Source organism: Coregonus clupeaformis, unplaced genomic scaffold, assembly GCF_020615455.1.
Source record: "Coregonus clupeaformis isolate EN_2021a unplaced genomic scaffold, ASM2061545v1 scaf0005, whole genome shotgun sequence".
NCBI lineage: Eukaryota > Metazoa > Chordata > Actinopteri > Salmoniformes > Salmonidae > Coregonus > Coregonus clupeaformis.
The window spans coordinates 1646920-1658698 of record NW_025533460.1 but is presented as its reverse complement, the minus strand read 5'-3'; the positions used below and the strand labels follow the sequence as shown (position 1 = coordinate 1658698).

The 11779-nt window shown below is 40.2% G+C and overlaps 1 non-coding gene across 1 annotated transcript; it reads right to left on the bottom strand.

Moving 5' to 3' along the window:
- Positions 1-11689: 11689 nt before the first annotated feature.
- trnar-ucu lies at positions 11690-11779 on the bottom strand. Its single transcript is given in 2 exon segments — positions 11690-11725; positions 11743-11779. It is a non-coding gene; the product is annotated as a tRNA-Arg (tRNA).

The window sequence follows — 11779 nt, the reverse complement described above, 5'->3', positions numbered from 1 at the left end:
CAATGAGAGTATACTGTGGTATTGCCTTGATGAAAAACTGACAGCAGCAAAAGAAAACAAAAGGAAGAATAGTGACAAAAGGTACATATAAGATACATTGTTTCTTCATACATTGTTGGTTGAATTCAAAGCTTTCCGACTGGGCAAAAACTTGTTGAATCTATTGTTTCCATGTCATTTCAATCCCAAAAATGTAATGTGATGATGTTGAATCAATGTGGAAAATGTATTGGATTTGCAAAAAATGCATTAACATAATGGAATTTCGTAAATTTTTCACCCAACTTTTAACCTAAATCCAATGTCATGGTGACATTTTTTGTTGATTTCACTTTGAATTCACGTTAGTTGACAACTGAACCAAATGTTAAAAAAATTCAATAAAAAAAATAACTTACGTCTGTGCGCAGTGGGTTGCCATCTTGTGCAGATAGATGTAGGAAGTAAAGTCAATATGACTACCAGTGCCAAGGTGCCTTCTGGGCCCGTATTCATAATGTGTTTAAGAGTTGAAGTGCTGATCTAGGATCAGGTCCCCCGGTCCCTTCACTATAATCTATAGTATAAAGCAAAACTGATCCAAGATCAGCATTCCTACTCTGAGATGCTTTATGAATACGGGCCCTGGGCCATGATGCTCCAGTAGCTGTCTTGACCTGTGAACCCAGTGATCAGGGAAAATCTAACTTTCCCAAGTTCAATTCAGAGATCAATGACCACTGATGCTAGTGAATAGAGAGACACATTAGAAACATTCAAGTGTCAATGGCGTATACCAAATGCCCTGTCTTCAGCCAACTACAACGCCTGATACCTGCTCTATGTGAGTGAAGACAGACATGACATCTAAACACCATTAGTAAAGGTAAGTGGCTTACATAAAGAAGCACTGTTCATTTGTGAATTATTATGATTATTACTAGACTGTGCTGGATATTTACAAATTAATGCCTGTTATAAATGCATCCATTCTGTTGGAGCCTGACATATTATGAGAAAAATATAAAACATTCAGAAAAAAATAAGTTCCTCAAAACCTAAGAAGACAAATAATGATTAACCATATATTTTAAGATGATTTTTAAAGGTTAAGAGATAGTAGTAGCATGCTTCATCTCTATTTTGTTGTTTTCATTCGTCTCTAAAAGACATGGCAAAGGCACAACAGCCACAATTGACCACATTAATCTGTCCACTTATTACCAAATTAATCCAATTTATAGATTTAGGCTACAGAAATGTATGTTCATGATGATTTTTCAAGGTTTCTATTCAGAATGTATGGGAGTCAGGAATTCCTATTATCAAAACGTGTTGAAAATGTTGAATCTCTTTTACTAAATAGTTTGTCAAAATACCTACTTTAATTTAATTGTGTTGCTAGGTCTCCTTCGATTTCAGAATGGATCTAGTGTTTTCAGTAAAAACAGAAATGTCGAATGTATGCTGTTTTTTCCTCCGATAAAAATGTATTTTATTTTTGTGATTACAGTTTTGAAAAGGTAGGCCTCGATTAGAAATCTTAATTAATACATTTTTTTAGTAAGCATGACATAATAAATATGTGCCGAGTCTTGTACTGCAATTTACCGTTATGGCACAAGGGACATTCGAATGTTCTCAAAACTAACTTTGAAAATATAAATGGTATAAATCCTGGATATATTTAACATGTTTTATGAACGTGTGCCTCGCTCCAAAATATAAACACCACCACAATATAAGTTTCATCTACCACATTCTTACCATTAGAGCCCACCAGCATCATGCAGCATGCGCAATTATAATGAGTCCATAATGAAGTCACTGGTCCACTACTGATTATAAATGGTTTAAGATCACTTCAGTTAGTTGGCAAACTGTTTTTTACGAGTAGATATATTTCCTTTCAATATGAGATATTCTAACAGAGCAAATAAAAAGTTGAATCCTGTTGATTTCCAGATCATGAATAACTTCCACAAAAGTTTTGACTAACTTCTTCGATCCTCAACTCGAAGCGAGGGGTAGGGTGCCATTGCATGTACAAACCGAAGGACCTATCTAAGCAGTCTACGTCATCACAGGTCCGTGGATCGAATTACTTATGAAATTTAGGCTGAGGTTGTGATTGAAGTCAGGCGCTTGACAGGCCAGCCTGTTTCAGGTAAGCCTATGGAGGCGATGAGAAACCAACAGCTCTGGTTGTTTTTTATGTTTAAAAGTCTATTTTAAACAAGGAGCTCTAAAACATGCATTGACCTCAATGGGTAGCCTAATGTGTGAAAATTCGAGTTACACACGTGCGTGTTCTAAATTAGGGTTCGGCCCTTAACAGGTGTAGTACTCAAGAATCCCTAACATCGTGGTGTCGTATAGGCTAACTAATAGGGTCAACTGTGCTCCATTGATATCAAATTAGCAGCTGTAATAAAGACACTTGGTCAGAGCAATCACGATAGAAATCACATTTTGGAGCCATGTTGTCCAACAACAGGCTAAACCCAGTTCTAAGAGAGTTGAAGGGTCAAATCAAATCAAATCAAATTTTATTGGTCACATGCGCCGAATACAACAGGTGCAGACATTACAGTGAAATGCTTACTTACAGCCCTTAACCAACAGTGCATTTATTTTAAACAAAAAAAGTAAGAGTAAAACAACAACAAAAAAAGTGTTGAGAAAAAAAGAGCAGAAGTAAAATAAAGTGACAGTAGGGAGGCTATATATACAGGGGGGTACAGTTGCAGAGTCAATGTGCGGGGGCACCGGCTAGTTGAGGTAGTTGAGGTAATATGTACATGTGGGTAGAGTTAAAGTGACTATGCATAAATACTTAACAGAGTAGCAGCAGCGTAAAAAGGATGGGGTGGGGGGGCAGTGCAAATAGTCCGGGTAGCCATGATTAGCTGTTCAGGAGTCTTATGGCTTGGGGGTAGAAGCTGTTGAGAAGTCTTTTGGACCTAGACTTGGCACTCCGGTACCGCTTGCCGTGCGGTAGCAGAAAGAACAGTCTATGACTAGGGTGGCTGGAGTCTTTGACAATTTTGAGGGCCTTCCTCTGACACCGCCTGGTATAGAGGTCCTGGATGGCAGGAAGCTTTGCCCCAGTGATGTACTGGGCCGTACGCACTACCCTCTGTAGTGCCTTGCGGTCAGACGCCAAGCAGTTGCCATACCAGGCGGTGATGCAACCAGTCAGGATGCTCTCGATGGTGCAGCTGTAGAATTTTTTGAGGATCTGAGGACCCATGCCAAATCTTTTTAGTCTCCTGAGGGGGAATAGGCTTTGTCGTGCCCTCTTCACGACTGTCTTGGTGTGTTTGGACCATGATAGTTCGTTGGTGATGTGGACACCAAGGAACTTGAAGCTCTCAACCTGTTCCACTACAGCCCCGTCGATGAGAATGGGGGCATGCTCAGTCCTCTTTTTTTTCCTGTAGTCCACAATCATCTCCTTTGTCTTGGTCACGTTGAGGGAGAGGTTGTTGTCCTGGCACCACACGGCCAGATCTCTGACCTCCTCCCTATAGGCTGTCTCATCGTTGTCGGTGATCAGGCCTACCACTGTTGTGTCGTCGGCAAACTTAATGATGGTGTTGGAGTCGTGCCTGGCCATGCAGTCATGGGTGAACAGAGAGTACAGGAGGGGACTGAGCACGCACCCCTGAGGGGCCCCCGTGTTGAGGATCAGTGTGGCAGATGTGTTTTTTACCTACCCTTACCACCTGGGGGCGGCCCGTCAGGGAAGTCCAGGATCCAGTTGCAGAGGGAGGTGTTTAGTCCCAGGATCCTTAGCTTAGTGATGAGCTTAGAGGGCACTATGGTGTTGAATGCTGAGCTGTAGTCAATGAATAGCATTCTCACGTAGGTGTTCCTCTTGTCCAGGTGGGAAAGGGCAGTGTGGAGTGCGATAGAGATTGCATCATCTGTGGATCTGTTGGGGCGGTATGCAAATTGGAGTGGGTCTAGGGTTTCTGGGATTATGCTGTTGATGTGAGCCATGACCAGTCTTTCAAAGCACTTCATGGCTACAGACGTCAGTGCTACGGGTCGGTAGTCATTTAGGCAGGTTATCTTAGAGTTCTTGGGCACGGGGTCTATGGTGGTCTGCTTGAAACATGTTGGTATTACAGACTCAGTCAGGGACATGTTGAAAATGTCAGTGAAGACACTTGCCAGTTGGTCAGCACATGCTCGGAGTACACGTCCTGGTAATCCGTCTGGCCCTGCGGCCTTGTGAATGTTGACCTGCTTAAAGTCTTACTCACATCGGCTACGGAGAGCGTGATCACATAGTCATCCGGAACAGCTGGTGCTCTCATGCATGCTTCAGTGTTGCTTGCCTCGAAGCGAGCATAGAAGTGGTTTAGCTGCGTCTGGTAGGCTTGTGTCACTGGGCAGCTCGCGGCTGTGCTTCCCTTTGTAGTCTGTAATAGTTTTCAAGCCCTGCCACATCCGACGAGCGTCAGAGCCAGTGTAGTATGATTCAATCTTAGACCTGTATTGACTCTTTGCCTGTTTGATGGTTCGTCTGAGGTCATAGCGGGATTTCTTATAAGCGTCCGGGTTAGAGTCCCGTTCCTTGAAAGCGGCAGCTCTACCCTTTAGCTCAGTGCGGATGTTTCCTGTAATCCATGGCTTCTGGTTGGGGGTATGTACGTACGGTCACTGTGGGGACGACATCATCGATGCACTTATTGATGAAGCCAGTGACTGATGTGGTGTACTCCTCAATGCTGTCTGAAGAATCCCGGAACATGTTCCAGTCTGTGCTAGCAAAACAGTCCTGTAGCTTAGCATCTGCGTCATCTGACCACTTTTTTATTAACCGAATCACTGGTGCTTCCTGCTTCAGTTTTTGCTTATAAGCAGGAATCAGGAGGATAGAGTTATGGTCAGATTTGCCAAATGGAGGGCGAGGGAGAGCTTTGTATGCGTCTCTGTGTGTGGAGTAAAGGTGGTCTAGAGTTTTTTTCCCTCTGGTTGCACATTTAACATGCTGGTTGAAGTTAGGTAGAACGGATTTAAGTTTCCCTGCATTAAAGTCCCCGGCCACTAGGAGCGCTGCATCTGGATGAGCGTTTTCCTGTTGATTAATGGCCTTGTACAACTCATTCAGTGCAATCTTAATGCCAGCATTGGTTTGTGGTGGTAAATAGACAGCTATGAAAAATATAGATGAAAACTCTCTTGGTAAATAGTGTGGTCTACAGCTTATCATAAGATACTCTACCTCAGGCGAGCAAAACCTCGAGACTTCCTTAGTATTTGATTTTGTGCACCAGCTGTTGTTTACAAATATACACAGACCGCCACCCCTTGTCTTACCAGAGTCAGCCGTTCTGTCCTGCCGATGTAGCGTATAGCCTGCTAGCTGAATGTTATCATTGTTGTCGTTCAGCCACGACTCCGTGGAACATAAGATATTACAGTTTTTAATGTCCCGTTGGTAGGATAACCGTAATCTTAAATCGTCCATTTTATTCTCAAAAGCTTGAACGTTGGCTAATAGGATTGATGGAAGAGGCAGTTTACTCGCTCGCCGTCGGATCCTTACAAGGCACCCGGATCTGCGTAAGGTCTTAAAGAAACAAGTGGCAGAGGTATATATAAAGAGAGAGGACAAAGGTACTTGCTTTCAAGTAGTGACAAGTTTGTCTAAACAGTGATAAAATGTCAAGGTTTGGTGTTGTAAAAAGATGGTCTTCAAAAGCCTATAAATTACCTTACATTTTAGAAATTAACTTATAGAAATTTGGCAAAGCTACAGTAGAGAGAGAGAGTGATTTAATTTGATTTGCGAGACCACAAAGGACAGAAGAAAGGGATGGAGGAAGAGATAAAGAGTGAGGTTGAGGTAGCAAAGAAAGGGGAGATGAAAGAAAGAGTTGGAGAGACAATTGAGAGAAAAAAAAGAGAGAGCACAAGTGATAAAAGGAGAGAAAAAAGGAGAAGATAAAGAAGAGAGAGATGGACCCAGAGAGAGAGATGGCTCTGTGTGCACAGGCCAATCCTGTCATTTATCAGGGCCCTGGAAGATCTACCATCAGAGAGGCTCTGAGTGATAGTGCTCACTCGCCTCCTTCTCCACTCTCCATCATACCAAACCTCAGTGGGCTATGACTGCACCCCATGCCCCAGCCCCAGCCCCACGAGCTGGGTCCATTTTCATAAAGCGTCTCAGAATGCTGATCTAGGGTCAGTTTTACCTTTTAGATCATAATAAATAAGAGGGGGGACCTGATCCTAGATCAGCACTCCTACTCTGAGATGCTTTGTCAGGCTGATTGAGAGCATAGTTACAGGTCAGTAACATGAACACTTCAAAAACTTTGGTAGTCAGCAAAGAATTATTAGAATACAGATTTCATTATGTAGGCTAAATAAGGATGTACACCTTCAAAGCACTCCAAAGCAAATGTAACATTAGGTAAAGGGTGTCCAAAGGGTTATGCCACATTTGGCCAAGCACCTAAAAAATTTGGCTTGGCACCTAAAACCCTCACAAACTTTTACAGATGCACAATTGAGAGCATCCTGTCGGGCTGTATCACCGCCTGGTACGGCAGCTGCACCGCCCACAACCGCAGGGCTCTCCAGAGGGTGGTGCAGTCTGCCGAACGCATTACCGGGGGCAAACTACCCGCCCTCCAGGACACCTACAGCACCCAATGTCACAGGATGGCCAAAAAGATCATCAAGGACATCAACCACACGAGCCACTGCCTGTTCACCCCGCTATCATCCAGAAGGCGAGATCAGTACAGGTGCATCAAAGCTGGGACAGAGAGAATGAAAAACAGCTTCTATCTCAAGGCCATCAGACTGTTAAATAGCCATCACTAGCACATTAGAGGCTGATGCTGCCTAAAGAAATCACTGGCCACTTTAAGAAATGCAACACTAGTCACTTTAATAATGTTTACATTATTTTGCATTACTCATCTCATATGTATATACTGTATTCTATAATATTCTACTGTATCTTAGTCCATGCCACTCTGTCATTGCTTGTCCATATATGTATATATTCTTAAATTCCATTCCTTACTTAGATTTGTGTGTATTGGGTATATGTTGTGAAATTGTTAGATATTACTTGTTAGATATTACTGCACTGTTGGAGCTAGAAGCACAAGCATTTCGCTACACCCGCAATAACATCTGCTAAACAGATGTATCTGACAAATACAATTTTATTTTATTTTATTTGAATATGTAAGGACGTTTTATATCACCCATCATCACTTTTCTTATACATTTTCTGTGAAGCATCTATGTAGGTCTCATGATCGGTTGTGATGGTTCCATTAAGCCCAAAAAGTTAAACATTCATTTAAAGTGGTACTTTAATTTGTTTTTTGAATGGCCAGTTTGATAATAACGTTTTTTAGATGTTAGTCATTATATAGGCTCTGAGACTGTAAGGGGTTGATATGCTAATTTTACCAAATCATATCTCTCAAGTTGCCCTAGCCTAATATTTTATTTATTATCTCAACAACCAATTCATGATCACACATATTATGTTTGCAGAGGTACCGCTACTGCTGTGTCCTACAGGCCTAATATCTCACAGAATCGCCTGTAGGCCTACTCAAGTAGGCGTATTTATTACCAGAACGTCGAGGTCAATAATCAGGCAATAATCATCGTATGCCATTCTGCATGCATTTCGACTGCATTTAACTTGGACAGTGTCGAACACATTTTCCATGGGATTTAATTGAAATGTTTTACAATGTAGCCTATTATCCTGTCCAAGTATTGTACCAATATTTTATCCGGGCTATTTAACACAAAAAAAACATGATTTATTGTGTTAGGCTACATGATAACTAATATCCCTTGCATAAATAACCGCGAAACCGCACATGCCACTCTTTCCTGCATTCTTTACCCACATGAGCTGCTCTTAGACCTTTTTCAATATGTTACCACCACGACGTCTGAAGTAGAGAACACACACAATCTATCTTACAAGTAGAGAACACACACAATCTATCTTACATTGGGAATATGAAGGAAATGCCTAAATCTCTGTTCAGTTTGAAATTAATATTTCCATTGTATCAAAATGTATTATAAAGGATGGTATAACAACACACCAAAAAGGATAACACATAGCCTGTAGCCAATTCTATAACGGCCTACAAAGAAGTAGGCTACATTTAATTGACACAGCAAGTTTTCTGGTCTTGAAATTAATTGCCCATAATTTCTCGGTAGGTTTCATCACTTTTATCAGCAGTCGTTCTGCTACAGATTTCAGTGAGCACAGTTAAAGGGAAAAGCAATTAGCCGAATTCAATTCAAAACTAATTACTTTCGAAGTTTAAGTACAGCCAACAAACATGTTTTAAAGTTGGGCTAGATCTATATTAACTTGTGCAACCGTGCAATATTTTTCCGTCTCTTAAATGAAGTTAAAAACGGTAAATGACTTCTGGCAAGTTAATGACGGCCATAAAAATGTGGATTATGGGGGAAAACTACAATTGACTGGTCACTATTGATTTCTGCATTATGCTGACATGTTTTGGGGGAAACAAGGGAGAAACGTGAGAACGTAAAGTGAGGGGGGAGATCACATCCGGTACGTTCAGAATCTGAAAGTGGCTCACATTTGTCAGATACTGCTTGAAAAATAAACAATTAAAAGGCAAAACAACGATATCAGAACGCTGATGTATAGCCTACATGTTTACATTTTTTTTACATGTTAAGAAAATACAAATGTAAGGAAATAGGTTTCTGCTGCATCAAAATGAATTACATTGAATTCAGGCGAAAGTGGGGAAAATGTAATTAACAGTTTTACAGACCATTTCAAATATTTATTTTAGTGTTTTCACTAGTTACAAATTCACCTCAATTAAAAACATCAAATTGCATGTTTACTGGTGTTTACAGCTCTTGACTTACTCCTCTACTACATGGCTTTCCTTGGGTGATTGGAACTTGCTCCCTATTTCAACTTCGACCTTTTAACCTCTGGGGAAAAAGCTGACCTGGTCACCGGTTGGAGAGGCAACACTCAGTTGCGTAAAAATTCTTTAAAATGTTCTCAATCGATTACAAACAAACCACTCCAACTCCACTTCTCTGTCACAGGCTATACTGCTAATTGAAATCGGTCTGGGGTGGTGTTGAATAAGTTCTGATAATTGTAGAATGGGAACTTGCACATTTAAAAATGATGTGTGCCCTTTTTTCTACTGACTTTGAAATTCAGGGTGTTCATTTATTTTTGGATAAGATTGCAAACATGATAAATCAAAAATATTGTTAATATTATTATTATTATTATTATTATTATTATTAACATATTCAGAAAATAAATGTTTGTTTACTAATTAAACTAAATTATTATCATGACAATTGTATGTTGTTGTAATGTGTAATAAATATGAGCAGGTATATTATTAATATTAATATTATTAGCCTTAGTTCACCCCGTGATCCTTGGCATTAAGTGTAGGGACACATATCAATATACTTTTAATGAATTGACTCGAACTTTCGTTTGTTAATGGACAAATCACTTTGTATAAGGGCTGGTCCGATTTTTACAGAAGCATGGGCTTGGGTCCGAAACAATCCATGTTAGCGAAATAGAAGAGTAATGAGCACCCTGTTACATTAAGATCATTGATCTTATGTGTATATGTATGTGTGTATGTATGAATGTATATATATATTTGCGAGAAAAATATCATATGGGGGATTGGAAGTGATGCAGACAATTACATTGATGGAAGTTACAATCTATCTGAAATATGAAAGCTGATCTATCCCCTAAAGAAAAAAGAAAAAAATAGAAAAAATATAATTGATCATATAGGCCTATACTTTTTATTTATCGTTTAGGGAGGGCACTTCATAAAATACACTTGGAGAGATACGTCATTTTAATATGACCTTCATAACATAAGGCTGCCGAAATAAAGGTAACAGAGCTCCCTCACAGTTTATCCTCAATGTTGTGTAACATAGTAGATACAACAGGCCTGTATGCCTGATTCATGTAGATGACAAATGAAAATGAATGATTCTTTCCATCTGAACAGCCTTTGCAGAAACAAATGGCCCATATTTACTGGGGTATTCAAACTGTTCTTGTTCTTAGGCTACCCTATTGTAGCCTATACAGCTTCTTTCTCTGTGTTTGGCAGCTACACCCCTAAACCTGAAGTATTTTAGACTAATCAGTGAAGGATGTGCACAGCCTGGTCTCAGAGCAAAACCTATTACATTTGACTAAAATCTGTGCCACTCAATTTAGTATGATATTTTACTTTATGTTAGGTTGCATTACATTGGCCTACGTAAATCCGGGACACTTAAATTAGTATGATATGTTAAAGGATGTTATAGGCAAAAACGAATGCTGGGTGGATGGTATGAGAAAAATGCCTAGCAACCCAAAGGTTGCATGTTAGAATGTCATCATGGACAACATTAGTATTTTAGCTAATTAGCAACTTCACAACTACTTACTACTTTTTAGCTACTTTGCAACTACTTACTTTGCAACTACTTATCCTAACCTTAACCCTTTAACCAAACTCATAACCCTATTCTTAACCCTAACCCTAACCCCTAACCTAACGTAGCATATCATACTCCCTAATGTAAAGTAACATATCATACTAAATGGAGTGGCACTGATTTTAGTAAAATATAATAGACTATGTTTAGCCAGCATGCAGAGATGCTTCGATCTAGAGCGAGCTGATGTTGCAAGTCTGTGAGAGAGTGAAATATTGTTTTCAGTCTGGATAAATGCAAACATGCAGCTTCTCTCTGCCTGCCAGAAGTTAACATCTCTGCAGTATAAAATAGCAGCATTCAAAGGCAGAATTGCCTAATCCGTATTTAAGTGTTTTGCCTTGTTATAGCCACAAATTCAATAGGAAATAAGAATATAACCAAATGTCACCTCAAGAACAATGTGGCAAGTATTTGCTCATGCATGACTGCATGACTGCATACCTGTTTATGTTCTGGTATTGATACTACTCTGTAGTAGACCTTTGTTAAACATAATACTGGATGAACTACACTGGGAATTCCTAATGTGATACAGGCTATCCAGCCAATGCTTTCTATTGATGGAGATTATATCCGAGATTGGGGCACAATTGCGCGTGTTCAATATCTGTTCATAGCGGAATTATTCTGTTGATGATGTGTTTTTCCATCAGCCTACTAAAGAAGTTCCATACTTCAAGGTGCACTTCTCTGTTCCGCCACGGTATGCCTGGACGCCTTTTCCAGCACCAGCGGCCAACTCCGCGTCCACACCCACGACGCCGCGTGCACTGTTACGCAGGCTTTCAGGCTGCGTAATCCTGAACGAGCACGTCGAGAGCAACAAGCAGTTCGCAAACAACTTTTGACAGTACAGTATTTGAACATGTTTGAAGATTGTATGCATAGTAAAGGATCGCCTTTGGGTTATTGACTATGACAGCAACCCGAAATCTGATGGAAATAAAAGTATACAGCTTTTAGTGAATCTTTCTTGAATTTCGGCGAAAGATTAGGCTACAATGTGTGTAGATAGAGCCTGTCGGCTTATCATGGAGATTGTTAGTCAGGCTATTGTTATAGTTGAGGTTAAGTATATGTTGCGTATTCGTATATTCTCATGTTTCATTGTCATTCTATACTCAAGTTTCACTATCAACAGGTCAAAAAAATTCGACTCCGGTGGGACTCGAACCCACAACCTTTGAATTACATCGATCTTTAACCTAGAAGTCCAATGCGCTATCCATTGCGCCACGGAGCC